We start from the raw sequence: 27,843 nt of genomic DNA, 5'->3' as shown, positions 1-27,843 counted from the left end.
ACTGTATTTTAATTTCACTGCTGGCTTAGCTGATGAATTCAGTTGTTCTTATCTGAGCAGTAGTAGAGTCTAGCAAGATCTTACATCGTTCTAAAGGAATCAATTTATAAATTTTGTTTACTTCAAGATTCTAGCTGACACATAAATTTAGCAACTACAGAATTACAGATAGCATTACAAAAAAGCTATTAGCTCTTCTCTTAGAAATAATATTTATACATGAAATATAATTACTGCCTGAAAGCGTACTGTTTCCAGAGCTAAAAGCAATAAAGCCAAAGCAATAAAGAATTTACTATTAGTTCTCCTGGGAGAAAGAGGCCACCAGCAGGATGGGAAAGAAGCTGTCGAAAGAGCTAAAGTCTTCTGCCCTCACTAGGAGATTCGTTAAAGTATTTTTCTCATTGGAATCCTTTGTTCACAGATGTTTTCCCAAACGATGCTCTCTCTTTTCTTTCCCCGGATAACTGGATTAAAAAAAAATTAATGAATACAACCCCAACAAGCTAGATAATATATAGACTTTGTCCTTGAAGTTTAAATTCAGTTCAGCAAATACTTATTGAGCCACTAGTTTATGCAAGATACATTTCTAGGTGTTTTGAGAGCAACCAAGGTGCATAAGGTATGATTCCTATCCTCAAGAAGCTTCAGGTTTAGAAGGGAGAGAAGCCATGCAATATTGCAGCTACTAATTCTAGCTACTTCATGCCAGGCATCGTTCTCGGGGCTTTAGACATATGAACTCATTTTATCCTCACAGTAATTCGGCAAGAGTATGTCATCCTTAGTTGATAGGTGGAGAAACAAAGGTAAAGTATTGTTATAACTTGTCCAGTATTACACAGCAAAAAGTGAGTGGAAACTTGGGATATTAGGAGACGACATGTGTGCCTTAAAGTCATACAGTAAATCAATGTCAGAGCCTGGGCTGTAATTCACATGGAGTCCCCTGACTCTTGGCACAAGGCTCTTTTTATTAAACTACGAAGTCTTTTTGTTTTTTCCTTAATAATGAATGGGGCTAGAAGGGATTTCCACACTCCATCCAAGACTCCTGCTTGCTTATTCTGAGAAAGCAATCAACTTTAACTCCAACTTTGTTTTTCCAAAGAGCCTCGACAAGTATTCACTAAGGGCTTTATGAAACCTTAAGCAAAGCACTCTTTGTATAAATACCATTTTGAAAGAGTTTTCTGGCTAGAATTAATATAAACGCACATTGACTGTTGACTTTAGGAAGACTTTCACATGAATATCAATTTTTGAAGTTTATTTATTTTGAAAATTCACTCATTTATCTAAAAATGTATGTTTTGGTTTAGGAAATTATAATCAAAGTTTGTTAGATATTTTTTTTTATTGGGGAAACTGGTTTTATTTACATAAAATAAGCATGCTAATTTTCCTAAATGATTTTCAGGACATAGGCAGGGCTGACTATCATCAACCTGGACCTTTAGACAAAAGTGAATGGCAGGTAGTCTCACTTTAATATCATATTTTTAAAAAATGTTTATTTATTTATTTTTAGAGAGCGAGAGAGAGAGAGAGAGAGAGAGAGAGTGAATGGGGGAGGGGCAGAAAGATGAGGTCAGAGGATCCGAAATGTGTTCTGTGCTGACAGCAGCAAACATGATGTGGGGCTCAAACTCATGAACCGTGAGATCATGACCTGAACCAACATCGGATCCTCGACCGACTGAACCACCCAGGTGCCCCAATAATATCATATTTTTGATCTGCTTTCTCTTCAGTTCAGTTCCTGGATTGCCATATTTGTCCACCAACCACATGGGATGGCTCAATCCTATGCTTTTGGCAGCCACTGAAGCTTCATTATTTTCTATTTCATTCTCTCAGATTCTATGCTTTTTCAAGTGGCTAGGACATAACTGCATGGATAAATCAATTAGTGACAATGGGCATATTAGTTTCCCAAGGCTTCTATAACAAAGTGCTACAAAATGAGTGGCTTAAAACAGCAGAAATTTATTCTCTCACCATTTCAGAGGCTAGACGTCCAAAGTCAAGGTGTTGGCAGGGTTGTGCTCCCTCTGAAGTCTCTAGGGGAAGAAAACTTCCTTCTTTCTTTCGAGCTGCCGATGGCTTCTGCCAACCCTCAGTTTTCCTTGGCTTGTACCTGCATTAGTCTAGTCTCTGTCCCTTATGTCTCCTCTATGTCTCTGTGTCTGAAGCTCCACCTTTCTCTTATAAAGACACCAGTCACTGGATGGCTCACTCTAATCCAGTATGACCTCATCTTAACTAATTACTTCTCCTTACTGCCCTATTGCAAATAAGGGCACATTGTGAAGTTCCAGATGGATGTGAATTGTGGCAGACCCTATTTACCCTGCACAAAGGGGTTTAATAAGAGGAGGAAGGGGGAAAGGTCTACTCATCCAAACAAATACAGGAAAACTTTGGTTTGTGAGCATAATTCGTTTCAGAAACATGCATGTAATCCAAAGCACTTGTATATCAAAGCGGATTTCCCCATAAGAAATAATGGAAACTCATGATTTGTTTCACAACGAAAAATTTTCATATAAAAATGACTGCAGTACTATAATGCAAAATAATAAATAAAATACAAAATATAAAGAAAAATAAACAAATTAACCTGCACTTACCTTTGAAAATCTTTGTGGTTGGTGTGAGGGAGGTAAGAGAGGAGAGGATTATTGTGTAGGATGATTTCCACTATCACTAATGGAATCACTGCTGTCTGTTGGTTCAATGGAATCTTTTCTTTTTGTACAACTTTAACCAGGAAGCTATCCAATGACCTAGAATGAAGCAAAGCATTCCTAAGCTGACCCTTGTATGGAAAAGCAAAGGAGTAGCCAAAGGTCCTTTGAAGTGACCAAAAAAAAAAAAAAAAAAAAATACACCAGTGCCAGTTGTGGGCACTTTCCAACGTTCTGAAAAATCACTGATTTCTGCCAAACATCACGGCCTGAGACCAAGTATCCGAGCACCCACAATCCCACAGCGAGAGAGAGAGAAGAACCATTGGCTCAGTAGTGATCATGTGACATTTGACATCAGGTGCTAATCATATTGCAAGACATAACTCACTTATCAACTTAAAATTTATTAGAAATGTTTGCTCATCTTTCAGAACACTCACAGAATAAGTTACTTGCAATCCAAGGTTTTACTGTATTGGTTTATTTTGAGAGGAATTGTAAGGTTTCATCTGTCCAGAAATTACTTTGCCTACAATTTTGTCACGGTTTTAGTTTCCCTTTATGGCTGATTAGAAATGTCCATTGACCCCCTTGGGTCAGACATCATCTCAAAAAGTCATGGTGACAAGTGCCCATGTTACTCAGGAGAAGAGGGAGGGTCATCTTTGGTCATATTAATTCATCCACTTCACTAATTATCTTCCAAAGAGCAACAGAATTAGGTATGTCTTGAAAAGAAATGATTCTTAAAAAGAAAGAAAGCAAGAAAGCCACTTGAGCATAGTGTCTTTAGTGTTAGACAAAACATTTAATTCTCAGCACTGCCATGTACTAGGTTCCTAATCATGGGCAACTCTCTTGGACAATTCAAATTACATCCAGGGTTTGTTATTATTAGGATTAAAGAAACACATGGTAGGGGCCCCTGGCTGGCTCAGTCACACAACCCCTGGGGCACCTGGGTAGCTCAGTTGGTTAAGCATCCGACCGACATGTTCCCATGCTTTATGAGTTCGAGCCCCACATTGGACTTCGTGCTGACAGCTCAGAGCCTGGAGCCTGTTTTGGATTCTGTGTCTCCCTCTCTCTCTGTTCCTCTCCTGCTTGCATTCTGTCTCTCTCTCGCTCTCAAAAATAAACATTTAAAAAAAAAAAAAAAAAAGAAGAGCACACGACCTTTGATCTTGGGGTCGTGAGTTTGAGCCTACACATTGGGTATTGGGGATTACTGAAAAACAAAACAAAAATAAAGACAAAACAAACAAACAAACAAACCCCAAAACTTACAAAAGAAAGAGACAGAGGCGCCTGGGTGGCTCAGTTGTTTAAACATCCTACTTCAGTTCAGGTCATGATCTCGTGGTTCATGGTTTGAGCCCCATGTTGGACATGTCAGCTGTTCTGACAGCTCAGAGCCTGGATTCTGCTTCAGATTCCGTGTCTCCCTCTCTCTTTGCACCTCCCCTGCTCACACTTTGTTTCTCTCTCTAAAAAATGAATAAACATTAAAAATTTTTTTAAATAGACAGTAGGTATTAAAAATAATAGCCAATATGTTTCCTACAATTAAAAAAATAATAAAAATGTCAAAAGGGAATGGGGTTGCTATGTAAGAAGATGACATCTAAAATGTATTTTACCTTTTTATTTTATTTTTTGATGAAGTTAGTCTCCTATATTCCACACCGAAGTAGGGGACAGTAGGCTACCTTAGAATGCTGAAACAAAAGATTTACTACTTACTGGGGTGGTGAAACCACCAAACTCCTCATCCTTTGTAAGCTGTGGTTCAGTTTACCCACAACTCATGTTTGACAGAGTGTCCGTGTTGGGCCTGCTAACTGCAGGAGCCCAAACACAACCCTTCCCCAACACGACACAAATTCCATCTTTCCTGCAATAATTTTTTGTGTGTACGTAGGGTAACTCTAAAGACTAAAAGGAAGTGAGAAGGGGCACCTGAGTGGCTCAGTTGGTTGAACCATTTTGGCTCAGGTCAGGATATCACAGTTGCCATATTGAGCCCTGTGTTGGGTTCAGCACTGAGGCGGAGCCTGCTTAAAATTCTCTCCCTCCCTCTCCCTCTGCTTCTCCTCCCCTGCTCATCTGCATGCACTCTCTCTCAAAAAACTTTTTTTTTTTTTTTAAATAATAAAAGGAAGTGAGAAGACACCACTTACAACGAGCAGGTAATGTGGATAGTTGGTGTATTTCTAAGAATGCAGGCAGCTGTTCAAGACAGGATTCTGACTGCGTATATGAACCTCGGGGGTTTTTTTGTTTATTTTACACCAACTGGTAGACCAATCTGTTGCTCATTGCTTCTCGGTTACTCCCATCAGTCCCTAGTTTGCAAAAGACAGTGCCTACGTGATCACTGGGCTTGCCATGGCTTAGGCCTGGGGTTGGCTTAGTCTGCAAAATCTATTAATGTGGTGATACTTCTCATAAGTAGTCACTGAACACCCAGGTTTGGTCTCTGTATTTCGGTCTCAGGGTCTTTGGTGGATTTCTTGCCCTTCCTGATCTCCTCTGCCCGTTGCCACCAACACCACTACCTATCTGTCCCCACAGACCCCAGTGTTGTTGCCTGTGGTACAGTTCTGGAAGAGCTAGCTGTCTTTTTAACAAACGCTCACTAGGGAGCAGCACACTGAAAGGTTTAAAGCCATGTATACTTTTCACTGGGTGGATTCATTTAACTTTCTAAACAGTAATTTCTTATAAAGGTACAATGTATATTTTCACATGAAATTCTTATTTGAGTATTTTTCTTGGACTTTTGGGACAAAAACTGTCAGATAATGATACTTTCCTGACACTCACTGGTTATAGAAATTTAACTAGGCTCTGTGGGAAGGCAAAATAATATGGTGCTTGCTTCAGGGAGGCCAAAACACATCCTATTTTTCTCATCCTAAATGACCCCCCATTCTTCTACTGTGAGGGGAAAAAATCAAGGAAAATGTTCTATCACACAGTTCATTCCATTTCCTTCATCCTGTCCTTCTTTGAAATGTCTACCACAGCCAACAGCAAAAGATTTTCTAAGCAAAACAAAAATTTATCCTTGCCAAAGGAAAAATAAGGGTCAACCACTGGAAGGAGCTCCAATAGTGAACTGAAACTAATGCAGCCCCAAATCCCTCTTTTCTTAGCATGATCCTTGTACTTTGAATCTTGAAATGGAAGAACAAGGGGAAATTGTGCTATGTTCTATGTACTACATAGGCCAATGTCACAGATAGGATCTTATTTAAGAAAAAGAACTTCTGGGGCGCCTGGGTGGCGCAGTCGGTTAAGCGTCCGACTTCAGCCAGGTCACGATCTCGCGGTCTGTGAGTTCGAGCCCCGCGTCAGGCTCTGGGCTGATGGCTCGGAGCCTGGAGCCTGTTTCCGATTCTGTGTCTCCCTCTCTCTCTGCCCCTCCCCCGTTCATGCTCTGTCTCTCTCTGTCCCAAAAATAAATAAAAAACGTTGAAAAAAAAATTTAAAAAAAAAGAAAAAGAACTTCTATCACCTTAAATACACCAAAATAATTTCCTACTTTCTCTCTCTTTCTTATAATCACAAACACTCCTCCCTACTCCCCACCCCCACACCCTTATGTAGTTGTTTCTCAGAATTGATTGTGGAAAGGAGAAACGTTAGTAGCTAGTTCAAGCCCATTTATCTCAGTAGATAAACTAACCTGTAACTAGTGGGTTACCATCAATTGGGATGCAAGTTCAAAATAAATGCAGTTTTCCATGCTTGGTGGAAACTAGAGCTTACATCCTCATATAGTTCCAGTCCTATAGTACACACAGAAGGAAAGGAAGCAATGTGAGTACATATAGTGTTCTGGTAACATAAAGAAGCAGTAAGATAAAAATTGAGCGTGTCTGCAGCTGCAGCTGGAAAGTGGTTAAGCACATAGCATACAAAAATGTCAAGTATAAAACTGGGATCCAGAAAGCAGATAATAAAGAGTGGCCCCTGGATTTAGCTAAATGGGAAGGGAGAAATTCTTGGGATTGAGATCATTAGACTTGGAAAGTAAAATGTTTAAGGAAAATGCTCTTTCCTGAAAAATGTGCTAGAATTAAGTGATGATCACTCATTCGAATATTGTAAATACGTGTCATGAACATGAAAGTGGAGGCATAGCAGGGTCAAAAGACATCTTTGTCTTTGAGCTGGTTCCACATGGGGCTCAAGAGGAGGTACCAAGAACAGAATTGAACGTCAGAGAAGGAAGAAAGGAAGGTGTGGCTGACAGCAAATTGTTCTTTGTCCACGAGATGGAATGGAATTTTGTACTGTTGGTTAGAAATGTACATGGCATAGGTCCCAGAATGAATTTTTTAAAGATGTCTTATTGTACAGAATGAATGGAAATTACATGACCACCTGCTCTGACAGATCCAGTAAGGCAGACTGAGGATCTCACACTCAAGTTCTCATGTCTGCAATGTGTTCCTCACCATGGGATACTACATTTAACGTATCTTTTGTCTTTTGATCCTCAAGGCTGTTGCCCATCACATATTCATCTTATGTGGTTACTGGCGACTCATTTGCCAAGAGGTCACCTTCGGAAGCTGGAGACCCACTGTGGGGCAGCCTCATAACAAACCTTCAGTGTCTCTGAAAGAGAGAATTTTGGAGTTATTGGTGTTTCTACTTTCCCCTTGTGGCAAGTTTCTGCTGTGTTGCCATGGAGCAACGCTGCAAACTGAATGTGGCTTTATGGTGTCCAGAGTTATCAGTTAACCCAATCCAAGTAGGTTATTCATCCCATGACATGACTGAAAACACCACCATACCCTTCCACTACCCCATCTCCTCTGCTGAAACCTATTATTTTCTCCAACCACGTGGTGATCAAAAGACCTGACATTGGCTCCTCCTTTGGGTAAATGCTTGTAATAGATATTGTTGTATGGGATGGGTTATTGCTCTAAGCCAAGACTTTTCAACTTTGACATTTGGGGGCACTATTAGCATTTGGCTAGGTAATTCTTTGTCTTGGGGGCTGCCCTGTGTATTGTAGGATATTTAGCAGCACTTCATCTCTACCTGTTAGATGCCAGGAGCACAAAAATAGCTCCAGACACTTCTAAAGTTCTCCCGTGGGGCAAAATCACCTGGTTGAGAACCACTGAACTGAACTATTTTTTTTTAATGTTTATTTATTTCTAAGCGGGGGAGGGGCAGAGAGAGAGGGAGACAGAGGGTGTCTGTTCCCCACTGACAGCAGGTTCCCCACTGACAGCACAGAACTGATGCTGGGCTTGAACTCATGAACTGTGAGATCTTGACCTGAGCCAAAGTTGGACACTTAACCGACTGAGCCACCCAGGCACCCCAACTGTACTGAACTGTTTATGTCCCGTCAGTTCCATGTGACTTGACTCCAAGAATCTAAGAGAGCATTGACAGAATGAGAGGTTTCTGGAGCTGAGGAAAACCAGAAGTTCAGGAAGCTGTAGGAAGTGGCTACAAAGGGTAAATGTGAACTGGTTATTGTGACACAGAGGTAACTTCCAGAGAACCGCAGAAGACCGGATGAGGGGGAGGCAGGGATGAGGGGGAGAAAGAAGGCTGAAAGGAAGATGAAATATTGAGAACAATGTGGCTTTCCCTTTAGTGCTTACACAGATAACCAGCAGATGAAAACCACAATGGAGAGTCAGAAAACCTAGGATCCCACTTTGCTCACCTCTTGGTCTTTAAATCATGACTTTATGTTTAGTTTCCTTATCTATGAAATGGGGCTCTGTTTCCAGACCCGATTATCTCAGGTTGTTGTGTTAAGGTAATACATGAGACCATATCTTGTGATTGTGTTCTCCATAAAAGCGTCACGAATTACTATTTTTGTATGGCCATGCCTCACATGTAAGTCAGAGGCTGAGGGTATGTAACTCAAAACTACGGAGGACCTGGAGGCAGAGAGAGTCAAATCCATCCTCCGGGAGAATCATGTAGTTTAATTAAAATGCAGGCCATCCTTCATCACCTAACCCCGGGGCTCAACAGCAGTTATAAGGCATCCAAGAGTGAACAGTTATATCTGGGTAGACGGGAGAGTAAAATTCAACTCTTAGCATCTTCCATCTAAAGGAATTTCTGAGAATCTCAATGTGCAGGTATAGGCCTTCCCAAAAAGGAAATCTTATTAAATCTCAGTAATAAGATCACGATATGTCTATAAGCTGCTTGTGTTCCATGGTGGAAAGAATACTTGCCTGGCAAAAACTTTTAGATATTTTCAGTAACTCCCTACACAGAACAATCATGGATTTCCCCTCCCCTTCCTCCCCTTCCCCCTTATATCCTGTATGGAGGGCCGATAAATCCTTCTTAAAGCATATATATTTTTTCAGGACTGGAATTGGCTGGTAGACAACAGGGGGACAAGTGAAGCACCAGTCTGAAAACCTAAGGCAACAAGACCTTTTGGAGCTTCCTAAAAGGTTATGATGAGGATCAGCTCAAGTTTTGAGGCAAGATTTAGTGCTTATTTGCTCAACCCTAGTCAAAATAACTAAACATGTTTGCCTCAGCAGTCTAGACTTTAGCACCAGGCCAAGAGGAAAAACGACATCGACTAAGATGCACCCAGTTCTTTCGGGGATATACCACATGTGGCAGAATTCAGAAGCGTAGATATACATACATTGACTGGATTAGCCCCACCTCCTCTTTATGTAGAAACTTGGACATCATTTCAGAGTTTCATTTTCATTTGCAAATTTTCTGAAGACCAAGCTACACATAAAGACACGCGGAAATGTGTTTCAGGCTTTCTATATCTGAAATGCTGCTGGAGATCACAGTCGTACTAAGTTGGAAGCTGAGAGCTTAATTATAGTAAAATCTAGTAGCGTAGGAGGGAGCAGCTGAGATGCCAGACTGCCTTTCCTTTGTTTTTGGCTTTTAGGGATGGTTTCTAACCCTCTTCTTTTATATGTCTCCCCCTTTTCATTTTCCCAAAGCAGACAGCTTACCCTACGGGCACATCGTTACTGCAGCCATCTTCTAGGGGGTGATTAATAAGTAACTACGGTTTAATGATACAAGGAATAGAAGGGCTAGTAGCCAGAAAGACAAAGGTGACTTGAAGAATGTTAGGAGGTTTTAAGAAAAACAAGTGCTCTAAACTGGCATTCTATACTTCCTCTATGTCTGTCAAATTCTAGGATTCGATAAATGCATCCTCAGAACAGTACAGAGAGTAGAGCGTTGTAGCTTTTAATGATGAGGTTTTTTGAAAAAACGCAGTAGTTTTTTGAAAAAATGCAGTAGTTTTTTGAAAAAATGCAGTAGTGCTCTCAAAATTAGCGGTTCCCTGTCATGGAATGATTTCTAATAAGAAGAATGATCTCTTCCATGTTAAGGATAGCCACAAAATGGATGGAAAAATTCTCATGATTCCTACCTAACTGGAAATTGTGTGACTTGCATGTGTTGTTGGACTCTTAGAACTTTTACAAGAAAAACACTGAAACCATGTTTGTTTGTTTGTTTTACTGTGATTTATTGTCAAGTGAGCTAACATACAGTGTATACAGTGTGCTCTTGGCTTCGGGAGTAGATTCCCAACTCATCACTTACATACAACACCCAGTGCTCATCCCAACAAGTGCCCTCCTCAATGCCCATCACCCATTTTCCTCTCTCCCCTCCTCCCCCGCATCAACCCTCAGTTTGTTCTCTGTATTTAAGAGTCTCTTATGTGTTTGCCTCTCTCTCTGTTTGAAACTATTTTTCCCCCTTCCCTTCCCCCATGGTCTTCTGTTAAGTTTCTCAAGTTCCACATATGAGTGAAAACATATGATAGCTATGTTTTAAAAATAGGTCCATTTTATGTGGTACAACATGGATGAATCTTGAGGACAATAAGGCAGTCACAGAAAGACAAATATTGTATGATTCCACTTATAAGAGGTATCTAAAGTAGCTAAATTCATAGAAACAGAGTGTATAATGGTGGTTGCCAGCAGCTGGAGGGAGGGAGAAATAGTTTCTCTTCAGGGGGTAAAGTTTCAGTTTTGCAAGGTGAGAAAGTTCCAAAGATCTAATGCACAACAATGTAAGTGTACTTAATAGTATAATAGGGAATAGTACAATAGGGAACTATATAGTTAAAAAATGGCTATGATGGTAAGTTTTATGTTACATTTTTTACAATTAAAAATTTTAAAGTATTTAAATTTTATTTTAAGCTACTTTGCAAACAGCAAGACTTTGCTCTAAAATATTGGCAAGAATTGAGTAGGAACACAGAATGTAGACAGTGTAGCTGAGTGTGATTGTGTTAGTCTGTCAGATAAGCTTTCAGATCAGAGTGAGGATCACTAAATGTTAAGTACAGTTGACAAGAAAGAACAACAATTCTTTGCTCATTGCCTGTTACATGACCTAGGAAAAGATATATTGTGTAATCACTCAATAAGTATTTACTGAACAGTGAGAAGAACAAATCTTTTTGCTAGGTGGTAGGGATTCAGCAATGCATAAGACTGACTTACATTTCACACCTCAATCTATTGCAAATTCCTCCTTGTTGAAGTTGTCAATGACCTTCTGGTAACCAAATACATTAGAAGCATGTTTCATAGAGCCTCATTGATTAGTTCCTCCTTCTTAAAACTTTTTTCTCTATTGGCTTCCATGACATCACCCTTACCTGGCTCTTTTTCCACTGGAGCTGCTTCCTCTGGCTGTTCCTATGAATATTAGTATTCTTCAGGGTTTGATCTTATTTCCCCCCCCCCCTTTCTTCTCTATGCATACTCCCTAGGAAATCTCATCAACTAACTTATGACCCCAAATCTTATCTCCAGCTCAAATATCTTTTTCTGGATTCCAAAGTATGACATCTTACATGGTACTAGATAGTTCTACTTGAATGTCCCAATGACATTCATTTGAACAATCTCCTTTTAATTATTCAACAGATTCATTAGTTCCCACCCACCTAGCCTTGACTTTCCTTAATTCATCCAACATATTGTTTTCAGAAGGACTTCAGTACATGTTGAGGAGGAAGAATTTCCTTTGTCCTTCAAGGTCCTTCTATTGGACTTCTGCCCTTCGTGGTCCTTCTAGCAGGATTAAGAATCAAATGGACAAGAGACAAATTGACAGGAGAAAAGTATATTTAATTTCATGTGTGTGGGGAATCCACACAGACATGAACTTCCAGAGACAGTCAGGCAACATGAGGTACATGTGTCATCCTGAACTAAGGAGAAGGATGTAGAAGTCTGGGACTTCAGAGGGAAAGAATGTGACTCACAGGAAAATGAAAAAGAGTAAATGTTTGGTACACAAATGTTTGTTGGGCCATTCAGAAACAATGGAACATAGATGACTTTGACCAAAGAGCCTGTGCTACGTTCCTCCCTGTCTACCACACCTAGTTCATATTATAGTGTAGTTATCTACTGCGATTGCTCTCTTCCTGGAGCAAGTCCTCTATCTAAATTCTTTTTAGGCAGTTGGGACCTGATTATCTCATTTCACTGGTCTGGGAAAATGAAAAGGAGAAGTATAAAAAAGCAAAGAGCTTTTCCTGAATCTGCTGGATTTTGATAACTTAAAAAAATTTTTTTAATGTTTATTTATTTTTGAGAGAGAGAGAGACAGAGTGTGAGCAGAGGAGGGGCAAAAAGAGAGGGAGATACAGATTTTGAAGCAGGCTCTAGGCTCTGAGCTGTCAGCACAGAGCCTGATGCCTGATACAGGGCTTGAATTCACAAACATGAGCCGAGGTCTGATGCTTAACCGACTGAGCCACCCAGACGCCCCTGGGTTTTGATTACTTTTAACTCAAAAATGATCTTCATGCTCAAGTGGGTCGTCTTGGGGCAGCCTGCCTTTGGCCCCTACACACACCCTCTGATTATGTTGTTTTTCTTTGCAAAATTCTTGAGTGGATCCTTATTACCTGTAAGGTAAAATCTTTACACCTTTTCAATATCTTTTGGGTTCTCTCTTTGCTTCTTCTCAAGCACCACCTCTTATTTATATAATCTCTGCACCTTATTCTCAAGCACATTGCTCTTTAATTTGAGACTCTCTCATGCTTGCTTTCACTTTGGTGCCATTGTATATTATTTCCTTTGGCTAGAATACCCTGCTGAAAACTTGCCCAGGGAATTCTTTTATAAGGGAATGTACTTTTTGTACCCATATGGAGTCTTATTTGTAGGTGGTTCATAACTATCCTTTTATTATTTCTTTGATTTTAAATGTACACAAGTACATGGGAACTCTATACTCTTTGCTCAATTTTCCCATAAACCTAAAACTACCTCTAAAAAAAGAAACAAAGTCAGTTATATATTTTAAAAGTACACCTTAATTCCTGAAAATAGGCAGGTAATTAGTTTACTTAACCATCTATATCTGCTTTATGATGCAACTTTAAGAAACTAAAGACGATATGAATGAAACACAGGTGGATACCTTTTCTTGTCATTGATTGTTCATGCCAAGTATTACAGGGGAAGAACTGGTGATTCTCAGGATATTTATGAAAATTTTGTCTTTCTGTGGAGTAGGATAGACTCTCAAATCAGCCAGTTCTTCTATGCCATTGGAAGCAAGTGAATAATCTGCCGTGTTGAAAAAAATGTTTATTTATTTTTTAAAGAGAGAGAGAGGGGAGAGTCAGAGAGGGAGGGAGTGAAAGAGGATCCCAAGCAGGCTGGACACTTACAGCGGAGAGAACCCAACGTGGGGCTTGAACTCACAAACCATAAGATCATGACTTGAGCCAAAATCCAATGTTTTACCGACTGAGCCACCCGGGGGCCCCATTATATCTGCCATTCAAAGAAAGAAAAAGTTAGTCAACAACTATACATCTTCTAAGAAGAAAATCCTAAATGACCATAACAATACTTTTGAAGAAATAGCATTAATGCTGTTGATGATGTTGATAATGATAAAAGCAGCGAACATTTGCCAAAAGCCCACTACGTGCTAGGAACTAACCATTTTGCCCACAAGGAAGGTATCATCATTCTTAGCCCCATTTTTCAGAGGAAGGCTCACAAGGTTAAATCTCTTGTTGGAGGCCACACAGCTATAAAATAAGAGTATAATGTAAAAGCCTCTTTGGTTTTATAGCTGCTACTGCCTCTAAAAAATGTAGAAACAGAGAATTTGGAATCGGGAGAAGGCTTTGGAGGGCTGACTTCTTAGAACCTGAGCCCCCACACATTTCTTGTTTCTTTACTCTTAAGTTTTCTCTCATTTCAAGGGATCTGCACCACATTAGCCAGGAAGTGTGAGAGAGACCTTTGTCACAGTTATTTAAAACCCAGATTATATGAGCGCTTTACCTTCATCATCTCTACATTAAGCCACAGCAGGGGGAGAGCTACATGGAAAATGAGTATCGGTTAAGTATTCTCTGCCTTGGGCCACATCTTCCCTTTGAATTTGAAAGAGAGGAAAAATGGCATAGCTCTGTTGTGACTGTGGGGAGGGAGAAAATCCTAAAAATCAAATGGCTTTGTTAGAGATTCATGCAAGACAACAAAATGAACAGACAAGTCCTTTTTGCAGCACTGAAGCTCCTTTGCTGGCTTAGGCTGAACGTGAAATGACATTGGAGCAGGATTTGTGAAAAGGGAATTGGATATATCTTGATGTTCCTAACAAGATAGAACATAACCAGACCTCCACTGCTTACAAAAGCCATTCGGGGCTGGCGGAATGAGGAGAAAGCCCTGAAGGGGAAGGTGAAATGGGCAACGCAGAGACTCCTCCATCCCCCTAGCCAGTCCCAGCAGGGCAGTGGGATTTCAGAAAGAATTTTCCCTGTGAAAATGAAGGCACAAGTGTTCTGACTTCACATTCATCATGCTTTATTCTTTCCCACTTACTTTCACATTTTATCTTCATGACAAATCTGTGATGGCAGTTAGGAAAGCACTGTTATCCCTATTTATCTAAGAAAGAAATAAAAGACCCAGTGAGGTCCTGTGTCTTGGCTGAGTTCAGGGAGTTAATAAGGAACGACAATTGTACTAGAACCATGAATGTTTGGATAGGTACTGGACTCATTGCTCATAGCTGAAAGCACATAGAATGGGAAAAGAATAGGACCTCAGATCTCATATATTTTCAAGCTTTCAAGGTCCAGGTAAGTGCAGAAATGTGAAGTGCAGGAGGCAGAGGAAAAATGAGACCATACTAGGCCCACCAAAATTCACTGCCAGAATTTTGAAGTTAGGTGTCTTGTTTAGGGTTTTTCAGAAACAGACCCAAATACAAGGACCCAATACAAACAGACCCAATGCAAGAAGTTTGACTGGGAGGTGGTGTTCCCAAGAAAAAACCAGCTAGAGGGTGGGAAATTGAGAAAGGGAGAGAAGCCAGGCAAAAATGGGCGATGCATGACAAGCCAATTACAACTGTTTGCTACTGGATCTTGATTCTACTGGGGAACTCCCTGGGAGCTGATGTAGAAAATGCACTTCAGAGTTTGCTCATCCAAGGGCTGTGGGTTAGGGGATGCTGCAGAGATTAGTGTAAAAGGGAAACTGTTCCCTCAGCACTTGTTGCCAGGTTTGTGCAGGTTCCAGCCCGCAAAGAAAGCCTTCAGTCAGTTTAAAATTGGTTGGATTTCCACTCCAGTGATAAAATCATAAGGAGTGTGGGTGAGTGCTGACAGTCTACAGCACAGTGTCTCCAGCAAAGGTCAAGAGTGGGAGAGAAGTACTCAAAGAGTAGGCATAGAAAATTCTTATTCTGGGATAGAAAAGCATAGTATGGTAATTTATTGAGTTTTCTCAGCATCAGAGGTAATATCAGATGACCTCTTTTTAAAATTTTTAATTAACCTTTGTTGAAAGGTTTGTTGAAATTAACCTCCCTCCTCCTTCTTTCTTAACCCCTGGCAGGCACTGATCTGTTCTCCATTTCTATAATCTTGTCATTTTAAGAATGTTATACAAATGTAATCAAATAGTATGAAATTTTTGGAATTGGATCTTTTTAAAGCAGCATAATTCTCTGGAAATCTATTCAAATTGCATGTTTCAATAGTTCATTCTTTTTCATTTCTAAGTAGAATGAAAATGTGGTATGGAGGTAACAGTTTGTTTAACCATTCAGCTGTTGAAAGGCATCTAGAATTTTGCTAATTTCTTGCTATTATGAATACAGCTGCTATGGCCATTTGTGCATAGGTTTATTTGTGAACATAAGCTTTAATTACTCTTAAGTAAGTCGGCCCAGGATCCAACTGTTGGATTACGTGGTGGTTTTGTGTTTGGTTTCCCCGCCTTAATTGCCAGTCTTTCAGAGTGGCTTTATCACTTTATATCCACACCAGCAACATATAGGTGATCCAGTTTCTTGGCATCCTCACTAGCATTTGGTGTCATCACTATTTTTCATTTTAGCCATTCTGATAGGTATGTAGTTATCGCTCATTGTGATTTTAATTTCTATTTCACTGATTGCTGATGATGTTGAACATATTTTCATATGCTTCTGAATATAAGGCCTATGTGGTTTAACAAATATATAGAGTCCACAATTTGTCTTTTCTGTATTTTAACAGGATATTTTGCTAAACAAAGTTCTCAATTTTGATTAGATCCAATTTATCATTTTTTCCTCTTATAAATTGTGCTTTTGGTGTGTTAAGTGTTAAGAACCCTTTGGCTGGTCCTAAATCCCCAGTATTTTATCCTATGTTCTTTTCTAAGAATTTTATAATTTTACATGAAATCCGTAACCTATCTTTGTATAAGTTACATTTTGTGTAAGTTAATGTTTGTATAATGTGTGAGATATAGGTCAAGTTTCATTTTCTTTCTTTCTTTCTTTTCTTTTCTTTCTTTCTTTCTTTCTTTCTTTCTTTCTTTCTTTCTTTCTTTCTTTCTTTCTTTCTTTCTTTCGTCAATAAATACTCAATTGCTCCAGTGCCACTTATTGAAAAAGCAACGTTTCCTCCACTGAATTGCTTTTGTTCATTTGTCAAAAATTAATTGGACATATTTGTGTAGGTCAATTTCTGTGTTTTCAATTTTATTCCAGTGATCTTCATTTGTATCCTTCTGGTACTACTATACTCTCTTGATTCTTTCAGCTATGTAGGAAGCCTAGGAACATTAGGAAAAGTGATTCTTCTACTTTATTTTTAATTTTCAAAATTGTTTTGAAAAATAAAGGTCTAGGGTCGCCTGGGTGGCTCAGTCGGTTAAGTGGTCGACTTCGGCTCAGGTCATGATCTCGCGGTCCGTGAGTTCGAGCCCCGCGTCGGGCTCTGTGCTGACAGTTCAGAACCTGGAGCCTGTTTCAGATTCTGTGTCTCCCTCTCTCTCTGACCCTCCCCTGTTCATGCTCTGTCTCTTTCTGTCTCAAAAATAAATAAACATTTAAAAAAATAAAAAAATAAATAAAGGTCTAGAACGTTTACCCTTTCCATATAAAGTTTAGAATAAGTTTGACTATGTCTACATGAAACTGTCTGAAATTTTATAGGCATTTTGATAAGCAGGCAGATAAATTTGGGGAGAATTGATGTATTTGCTATGTGGAATTTTCCAATCCATAATCATGGTATAGTCTCTCCAAGTGTGTAAGTCCGATTCTTTTTCTGAGCATTTTATAATTTTTGCAAACTGATTCACTATGTTCTGTTACCTTTATACCTAACTATTCCATTTTCTTTTGAGCAACTGTAAATGGTATTGCATGCTTTATTCCAGTTTCTACTTGTTCCCGGTCAATATATAGAAAAACAGTTGATTTTTGTGTGCTGATCATGGATCCTGTCACCCTACTAAACTGTCCTAGAAGGTTTTGTTTTGTTGATTCTTTGGAATTTTCTGTATATATATTATATCATTTGCAAATAGTGGTAGTTTTCTTTCTTTCCAATTTGTAAACCTTTTGTTTCTCTTTTATGCCTTATTACTACAATGGCAAAATTTTCCAGGTCTGTGTGGGATAAAAGTGGTGAGAATGGATAGCCTAGCTTTATTTCTGGTCTTACAGGGAAAGCATTCTTCCACTATTAAATACGACGTTAGCTGTAAGTTATTTGTAGATGCTCTTTCTGAGGTTAGAAAAGCCCTCCTTTATTCCTGGTGTACTAGGAGTTTTATTACGGATGAAAGTTGAATTATATCAAATATTTTTTCTGTGTTAATTTATATCATGTGATTTTTCTTCTTTATGTGTTGTTATGCGAACTGTTGTTTTCAATTTTATTCCAGTGATCTTCATTTGTATCCTTCTTATGTTGTTGTTGTTATGTGAATTACATCGGTTAAATGTTGAATATTGAACCAGCACGTATACATGGAATAAATGGTACTTGGTTGTGATATATTATATCTTTTCCATGTTTGGTTAGATTGCTAAAATTTTCTTGAGTTCCAAGAACTCTGCTTCTCACTAGGATCAAAGAGTTTCAGATACTTCGAATCTATGACAAACAGATTTTTTTTTTTTTCTACCAGGCCCGCACCGTCTTACTTCTGTGAAGGAGATGTGATTTTAGGGATACTGGAAAGACTCTTACCGTACCTTTTCTCAGGCTTGCTGATAATAAAAAAAATTTTTCAGAGGAAACAGATTATTTCATTCTACAGTTAGAAATAAACAGCTTAAAATGCAAAACACCTATGGGAAAAATACATGTGCAGGTTTTGGCCTTGGGAAAAGCAGTGGTACCGACAACCTCTAATGTTGGCTATCACGAATGGCAACATGTAGAAATGTCGCATTTGCCACTCCTCCCAGCCACCCGTGATCCCTGCACTTCTTATCTCCTACTCTTTCCTACACACACTACATCAAAGCCCCATTGCCAAACCACTCCCCAAGATGTTTAAAATCACAGACACCTGTTTTTTAAAATTTTAACATGGACGTGCAACATAAATAAAACATATAGATCTGAATTGTTCTGGATTAAGTGGGATAGTTGGAGAGGAAACTCAAGCCCAACCCATTTTTCTCTGCCAACAGTTCCAAAACCACTCTCCTAACTCATTTTCCCCCGAAAAATATGTAGGATGGTTGCCTGAAGAGTGGGGAAATTTTGAGCAAGACAATTTCTTTTTGGTTAAAACTACATAGTTTTTAAAATCCAAACATGGAAGGCTAATCAAAATCACTGCTAATGTCACTCTTTCTAACTACCTTAAAAATCAAAATAAAACAGAATGTTGTGCAGGACTGAAGAAGGAGAATGTCTCTGCAGAAATTATGTTGATGTCACTGGGATGAAAGACATGCTCTATGTCCAAGTTTTGACTGCAAACAGGGAGTTCTCTCTGTGAGCCTCCAAACTCCCCCTTCCCGGCCTCTGCTGCTATCTTCCTGCACCAATGTGGATTCAGTGACTCTCAGGTCACCACAGTCTGGTTTTGGATGGGGGGGCAGATTTTGAGGAAGTCTTGGAGCTCAAGCTTTAGTACTTTTTGCTATGTCAATACATGTAATACAAAACCTAGAAATGATGATATAACAATAGAAGTTGTGGTAGGGTGGTGAGGTTACAAGATTTTATTTCCCCATAAATTTTGAAAATAATGTTCAAATTTAGAATTTGGAGCTAAGTAAATTGTGTACTTTATAGCTTTAATAGGAAACAAAGAAGATGTAACTGGGATTTCCATTAGCCCAATGTACTGTCTTCCAGTGAGAAGGGAACACAAGACTTGTGGAGGTGGGGTCTTCTGCTCACCTCCTCATACTCTTGCCCAGCTTTCAGAGAGCAAGCACAATTAGGGCTCCACTAAATGTAAAATGAAAATTTTAATCTAGGTTCCATGGTTGTAAAAGATGTAGGAAAGAAGAGTTCTTGCATCGTGGAAGGATTCCTGTACTTTGAGGCAGGATGTTTATGTTCAATTCCTGCTCTGAGAATAACTAACCATGTGATTTTGAATAAATCACTTCATATCTCCAGCAGTTTTCTATAGGACAAAATATTTATCTCACAAGGATACATTGTTAGGTGCTTCAGAGTTGCACTGGCATCTCTCACATTAGGGGAGAGCAATTTCCTGTATGCAACCAAACAGCTATTTACACTTGGAATTAATCTCTGGGCACTACTGATGAAAACATTTTCTACAGTGGTTCTTGAATTTGACCAAGTTTTGGGAGTTTTAAAAACAGATTTCGACCTACCCCAAACTAAGAGAATCAGCATTTCCATGGGCAAGATCCAAGACTAAATGTTTTCAAAAGTGATCTACTGTGATTTTGATGATTGCCCAGACTTGGGGAAACCTACGCTTTTCAAACTTTAAAATGCATGTGATTCACTCAGGCTTTTGTTAAAATGGAGATTCTAATTCAGGATACCTGGGTTGGGGGCTGAGGCTCTACTCTCTAGGTAGCAAGGGTTTAGATGTCCTTTGGGTCTCCCTCTCTTTGAGAGGGCAAGTCACACATTGTCTAGAAGGTTCTCTCTAGGAAAAGGGGAAGATGACTTGAGCTCAGAGACTTCTTAGTTTGTGAGTAACTCAAATGGTTAAAAACCACATAAATTATTCCTGCCTGGACTAAAAAATAAATGGTTGAATGTGTAATTAAAATATCAACTCTGAGAAGGCATTAAAAGAAAGGAGGCAGTGGATCAAATATCATTCCTTGTTTTTATAAGATATTTTGGGAGCTAGGGGTGGAAACCATGCTTTGTTTTGCATGCTCATGCATTGGGCAACTTGATTGTTATCTTATAACAATTTAGAATCACTTCAGACAATAGCCCAGGTAATAAAGGTCCTTTGCTATTGAAAGGCTCCCTCAACAATGAAAATTTATTGGGAAATTCCATTTTTAATCGTTCAAATTCAGACTTCTCATAAATATTGAAATGGGACCAGGAAACATTTTAAAAAATCCAAACAAATATCTAATTTTCAAAAATAAGTGAACATAGAAAGCAATCCCATTTTGTCGAGTTTGTCAGGGTCTGGGTTCTCATCCTCAACTTTGTATGTTCAGACACTGTATTATAAAAAGTTAACTATAATATCAATGTTCTTAATATACAACAAACAGCAGGCAGGTATAGCAGTTATTTCCTTGTTCTGATCAGGGTATATTTTCCTATAGGCAAACTAATGATGATGTTGCCAGGAGGAATGGTTTCAGAAGAGAGGGATCACTTACATAATCTAAATGCTTACTATTATCAAATTCTGGTAATTTGATTATTCAATCTCCACAGTGGAATTGCATCTATGGTGGGTAAAGTGCAGGGCCCCAACCCAGATAAATGGATACTGTCACCAATGCGGTCTCTGGCCATAATCTACCAAAATGGTGCATACTTGCTGAATACCAGTCTGTAAGGTGGATGGGACATTTGAGACAGTCTGCCAGAATATTCTCATCTCTGGAAAGTGAATAATAAGTCAGTGTTTCTTATTTTGTGCTTTTATTGCTGACAACCACAACCTCTCTTCCTAAAATGCACTAAATAATACTTTTTTTCTTCCTTCAGGAAAATAGAACTGACTATACTCCTCGCGAGGTTTCAGGCTCGTTATAGTAAGCATTCCAAGACTTAATGTTTATCTTGTGATATTTATTATTTTTTCCTTTACCAGCTCCCAAACACAATTCCATTTCCTTATCCCCTCAGGAGGTACCCACTCTAGTATTTATAATATATGTTCTTCCAATCCACTTTCCATACATGTTTTAATCTTTGAAGAACGCAAGGTGGTATTTTGTCAGTTAAATATGCATATACATTTAACGCTATAAAATAAAAGTTGTAATTGCATTTTTCTTATGTTTTTCACACAACATTATGCTCTTGATGACCAACAAAGTTAAGAATTCTAGTTATGGCTTCTGACTACTACAATAGGAATTCTATTCTATGTATGTATCAGATGTTCCTTGGTCATTCCACTAGTGATAATCATGTTAGATATTTCCCACTCTGCTACCATAAGCAATACTATGTGGATATTCTGATGCACTCAATCTTTTGATTGAGGTTTTTCATATATAGTTAGTTAGTGAGTTTTAAAAATTATAAATACCTTCCCCACTCAATCTTCTATTCATTTGCCTTGTCTAAAGTGTCCTTAATTGAAGAGATATCTGTTTTGATGTAGTCAGATGTATACATTTATTTGTTAACGTCCTAAAAGTACAAACTAAAGAGGAAAAAGCAATTTGTACATTTGATTACCTCATTATTAGTTATCTCCAGATATATATAATAAGTTACATGTATACAGAAATTCATTTATGCATTCTTTACTTGTTTTACTGGTCTATTTATTTGTTCTTGTTCTAGAACTGCACAATTTTAAATATTTGGCTTTTTTTTTTTTTTTTTTTTTTTTCACTTGAAGGAGGCTTGCTTATTGGACCACAGGGGATAGTTAGTGGCTGGGGAATGCACTGAGAGGACCCAATCTCCGGGGTGCCTCCCTCGATCTTCCATAGGTGGTGACAGTTTTTCACAGTCCTTTCTATGGTGTCATCTATGGTGACTAGGGGCCGGTAGCCCATGACCTGTTTGGCTCTCTCACAGCTGTAATAGTGGAATGTGCCAACCAGTGTGACCCACATTGGTGTGAAAGGGGGCTGGAGATGGATGACAGGACTGATCACCATTACCAGGAGGGACAGCAGAAGGGCCAGGTGGTAGGGCACCCAGCACAGGATGTGGTACCTGGGGGCCTCGTAGTTGAGGCCTGTCAGGATGTGGGGCAGGAATGTCCAGAAAGGGATGGGTTCATCGTTGGTGATGTGAAATGCCTTCCCAATGACGGCTGCACCTTGGGAGAGGTGTTTTGCAGCCAAGATGTGTCCGTGCACCACATTCTCCACGTTCTCCACAAAGGTGAAGCCCACCAGGTCCTCCCCGTTTCCAATCACAAACTTCATGTTGCCTTTCTTGGCTGCCTCGATGAGGATGGGGACCAACTGGGGGTCTTTGGGGCCAAAAGTGACATAAGGGCGAGTGGCTATGGTTACAAATTTCCTCTCAGGATCACTGGGGTCCAGGACTGTTCTCTCCTTTAAGATTTTTGTCTCCGTGTGTAACAGTTAATGGGTTTCATGGCATAAGGGAGGTCTTCAATTCCATTCTTGATGTTGACACCCTCAAAGATGAACTGACACTGCTGGTTAAAATTAGTTTCTAAACCCCAAGCTCTTGGCAAGTTTTAATGACATTCTTGGTTGCAATGTAATTCACTCTGTAAGAGTTCCTTGTCATTACTGGATGGTGGGGGTGATGCACGGTGGAAAACTCTATACCTTTCAGAGCTGGGTACGGATCTTGTTGGTTGCAGAGGTCACCCGGAAAGAATTCCCCCACCCCGGGGAGTTGTCAAACCCTTGCCGCATATCAAATCCATCCATTTCAGCTCCAAATATCGTTACGTTTGCGATGAAGTTTTCTCAGTGCTCAGTCAATCCTCAGCAAACCAGCCTCCATCCGTAGGCGATCCCCGGGGCCAGCCTCAGGGCTCCCTCAGCTTGCACCCAAACACCTGCAGGCGCCAGCGGCCATCCTTTCTCCACGCCCCAGTGAGCCCAGTACAATGTTGCTGGAGTACAAACACCTTTGTTCTTTTTTTCAAAATGTGTTAGTTCTGCAGGAATTTTTATTCAGTCACATTAATTTTTGAGTTAATTTATTAAGGATCTTCCTTTCAAAACTTTCTGAGGTTTTGATTGGAATTTCATGGAGTGTATAATTTATAAAATTATTTTAGAGGCAAACTGCTATTAACCCATATACACATACAGACATATATAATCTTTTGTATCCTCTAACAGAATATTCAGATTTTCTCTATAAAGGTCTTATGCCATCTTTTTTAATTCCTAGGAATGGTGCAAATTTTGTGAAATATAATTTTTTATAGTTGATTATTATTGGACTAGAGGAAGAATATTAATTCTTATATGTGGCTCTTTTATTAAGTAAATTTATTGTACTTCTTATAGTTATAATATATATAGTAATTTTCTTGGGATTTCATTGTAAATGAAATCATTCATAAATAATATCTACTTGTTATTATAGTTTTTCTTTTTTGCCTTTTTTTACTGGGAAGACCTACAATACTTGGTTGAGGTACCATTTATAATGACAAAAATTCTTGTCAGTCTCCTAAACTTATGTAAAGTTTGTCTAAAACTCTTATATTAAAAATGATTAGAAAACAGCCATAAGATTAAAGAAGCTCTGTTCCATCCATAATTTTCTGATAATTTTATTATTAGTGTATTTTGAAAATTATAGCATACGTTTTTCTTTTTTCTTTTTTATTCTGTGATGTGGCAAATTTGAGTTTTTTTTTTTTTTTTTATGTTTGACCTCCTCATATTCCTGAGTGATACCTACATTACCATCATGCATTAAAAAGGGAAAACGTTGAGGTAAAGGGGATTGATCCTAGTATTACTCCTATTTTTCTGTGAGGTTGAAAATGTTCACAACCAAATTTTTTAAAATTTAAACTTTAAAAATTTGGGGCGCCTGGGTGGCGCAGTCGGTTAAGCATCCGACTTCAGCCAGGTCACGATCTCGCGGTCCGTGAGTTCGAGCCCCGCGTCAGGCTCTGGGCTGATGGCTCGGAGCCTGGAGCCTGTTTCCAATTCTGTGTCTCCCTCTCTCTCTGCCCCTCCCCCGTTCATGCTCTGTCTCTTTCTGTCCCCAAAAAAAAAAAAAAAAAAAAAAAAAAAAAGTTGAAAAAAAAATAAAAAAAATAAAAAAATAAAAATTTAAATAAGAATCTATTCAATAATCAGGAGTTAATATTTTATGTAGAACTGTTACATCTATGTGGTTTTTCTTAAATGTGTCAATATCATTAGTTATTTCTCTTTTTTCGCAGGGCCCTTCATTCTCTACAGGGTAATTTTATTTATTTAATTTTTAATATATTATAAGTTTGCTTTATTTTTTAAGGCTCAGAGGGCAATCTTATTTCCCTGAGTGCAAGCCATTATCATTTCACAGGAGTTCTGAAAATCCTATGCAAATCACACAACATGAAGAATGCCTCCCTCTTGTGCTTCTGCTTAAGGCAGAGGCTGTGAGATTTAGGGAAATATGATAAGGAAAGTGGGGTCGTTTTTTGTTTTCTTTTTTAACCTTCCCAACCTGTTTTCTAGAAACCAGATGGACATTCTAGCTTCTGGTAATTGGTCAATAGCTTGGTCAAATGAACTCTTCTAAGATGACAGTTGTGAAATCTGGACACTACATAAAGCACAATTATTGGAAGACACCGGAAAGTGATCAAATGCAGGCTGAAGGGAATAAACCATTCAAATGTGGAAAATACAACAGGTAAGTTTTGCAAATTTACAGGTTTGTGCCTGAGCACATATCTTGCACAACTTGGGGTAGCAGACAGCCATAGTTCATTAAAAAATATGTGAACCGGACCTCCAATTCAAAAAGTTAGAGAAAGAACATCAATATTAACTTTATAAAGAGAGAAGTAATTACTAAAAGTAAAAATCCAATGAGTTAGAAAAAAAAAATTACAAAATAAAAGAATATCATATTTGGGAAGTTATCCACAAAATAGAAAGCATTTTTGTAGTCTAGTTAAAAGAATTAGGCATAGATGCACAGATACAATAGTAAGTTGACAAAAGGGAATAAATAGCAAAGTGAAATAATTTTAAATTATCATGTAACTACTCTATAAATCTTTTGCAAATAAATGTGTAAACCTAAATGAAATGAATAAGTCTCTAGGAAACTATAGTTTATTAAAAATGCAGTTAATATAGCAGATCCTTGCAGACCAGGTTCACTGACCCAGACGATTTCATAGGGAAATGCTCCTTAACCTTTGAAGATGTAGATAGCCCCAATTCTATTTAGGCTATTCCAGTACATAGGGAAAAAAAATTCCAAATTCTTATGTAATGTAAATATAGCACTAGCGTCAATATCAGATGAAAACTTCACAAAAGAATAACTAATTTTGTTTATAAATACTGATGCGAAATAGTCAACTATAAAAATCACAAAGCACACATAATTCAGTATATGTTATCTTTGGGTTCAGTGAGATTTGTTTCAACAATGCAAGGATGGTTTTTAATATTATGGGTTCCACTAATCTAAACTGCATATTGACATTTCTAGAAGAATTATATGGTAATCTCCATAGATTCTGAAAATGCATTTGACAAAAATCAATGTCTATTCCTGATTAAAATAAAATCAGTGGTATAAGAATAAAACAATACAACATGCATACTCTGATGCCAGCATTCTATTTAACAGGAGAGCATTAAATAACCAACATATTCTTCCTAAAGTCAGAAACAAAACAGAATTTCCTATATCATTGCTATTATTTAACATTACAAAGCATTATTAACAAAATTAGACTGTTAAAAGTTATTGAGGACTTAAGATTTGTAAAAGGAAAGGTAAAATGATCTGCATCTATAGATGATATAACAATATATCTAAAATCCCCCACATCAGTAGAAAAACTACTACAAAATAAGAGCCCTTAATAAGGTAGAAAAATATAAAAAATAATAATCTATCTATCTATCCATCCATCCTTTGTATATACAGACAATATCTAGTTAGACAATATAGTTGGATAGAAGAATCCATTTACAATCATAATAAGAAAGATAAAATGAACAATCTCTTTACGAAGAAAGTTTTAAAACACTCGTGAAAAACATAAAAGTTGACTTAAACAAATATACCCTGTTCCTATTAAAAATTTAATATCACTTAGTTGCCAGCTCTTTCTAATTCATTTAATGTAGTTCAAATAACTATGCCAACACGTTTTTATTTTCCGAAACCACACAAATAGATTCAAAAGTTCATTTGGAAGAGTAAATAAACAAGAATAGCTAAAAAATACTTTGAAGGAGACTAGTTCCATGTTCCGTGTTCCATGTTAAACCTGATATAAAGCCTCTATAATTAAGGGAGTGTGATATTATTGAATAAATAGGAAAACTAATGGAATAGGATAAAGAAATTTAAAAAAATAGACCATGAAAATAGTAATTCTGCAAATGATATGATAAATTTGGAAATTCAAATTCATGGATGAAAAGACAGATTTTTAATAAAAAGTTTTGGAACAACTAGTCATTTAGAAGAAGGCAAAATTCTATCCAGATCTTATATTATAAACTAAGAAATACTCCAGAAAGATTAGCACCATACAAATGGAATTGTACCATGCCTAGAGGAAATCATTTGTGAAGTCCTTTTTCTCGACAAGGTATAGGGAAAAACTTCTTAATTATGACTCAGAATTCAAAAGCAATAAATGTAGATACATTTGGTCATATTAAAACAAAACCAAACTTCTTCATGGCAAATACCAAAAGGACAAATGACACACTGGGAAAAACCTGTTGTAAAACCCTAATATGTAATAACCTCCAAACATTGATAAATTTTTGATTTTTAAAACTGGACAGAAATACAGACAGTTCTCAAAAAAGAATGACAATGACCCTGACGAACGATGAATATGAAAAAGCTTTGCTCAGTCTTTCTCATAATAAGAGAAATGCAAATGAAAACCCCAGTGACATACTGTTTCTTGCCATCAGTTTCACGGCCCACTTTGTTGGTGTGACTGTTAGAAGACAGGCACTCTCACACTTTGCTAGTGAAAGTGCAAAGTAGAGCAGCTCTTACAGGAGAGAATTTGACCACAGTTAGTAAAATTCCCACTAAAATTGCTCCTTTGACTTAGGAATCTCACTTTTGGAATCTATCATAAACACAAATTCGCAAAAATAAAAAGTGACATATATACAAGATTATTCATTGAGGCATTATTCGTAATAGTGAAAGACTCAAAACAACTCGCATGGTTATCCATAGGCAACTGGTTGCATAACGATAGCACAATCCCACCATGAAAACTATGCAGTGGTAGAAAGGAATAAAGGTATTAGAAGGATCTTTATACATTAAAGTATAGTTATCTCCAAAATATATTGTTAAGTGAAAAAACAAAAAAACCCCAAAATATAGAAGAGGGTATATAGCATGCTAGCTTTTGTATTAGAGAAAAAGGGAAAATTATTTGGAATCTTTCCTTGCAAAAGGAAACAATGAAGGGAGTGTAGTAGGGTTAATGCAGGAATTCTTTGAGATACCTCACTGACT

At 38.1% G+C, this 27,843-nt stretch overlaps 1 pseudogene; it reads right to left on the bottom strand.

Moving 5' to 3' along the window:
* Positions 1-5,141: 5,141 nt before the first annotated feature.
* Positions 5,142-23,069, bottom strand: LOC131483878 (sterol-4-alpha-carboxylate 3-dehydrogenase, decarboxylating-like; annotated as a pseudogene).
* Between the last annotated feature and the right edge of the window lie 4,774 nt (positions 23,070-27,843).

Source organism: Neofelis nebulosa, chromosome 8 (assembly GCF_028018385.1).
Source record: "Neofelis nebulosa isolate mNeoNeb1 chromosome 8, mNeoNeb1.pri, whole genome shotgun sequence".
Classification (NCBI taxonomy): domain Eukaryota; kingdom Metazoa; phylum Chordata; class Mammalia; order Carnivora; family Felidae; genus Neofelis; species Neofelis nebulosa.
Note: the sequence above shows the minus strand (reverse complement) of the source record. Positions and strands in the feature narration are given on the sequence as shown.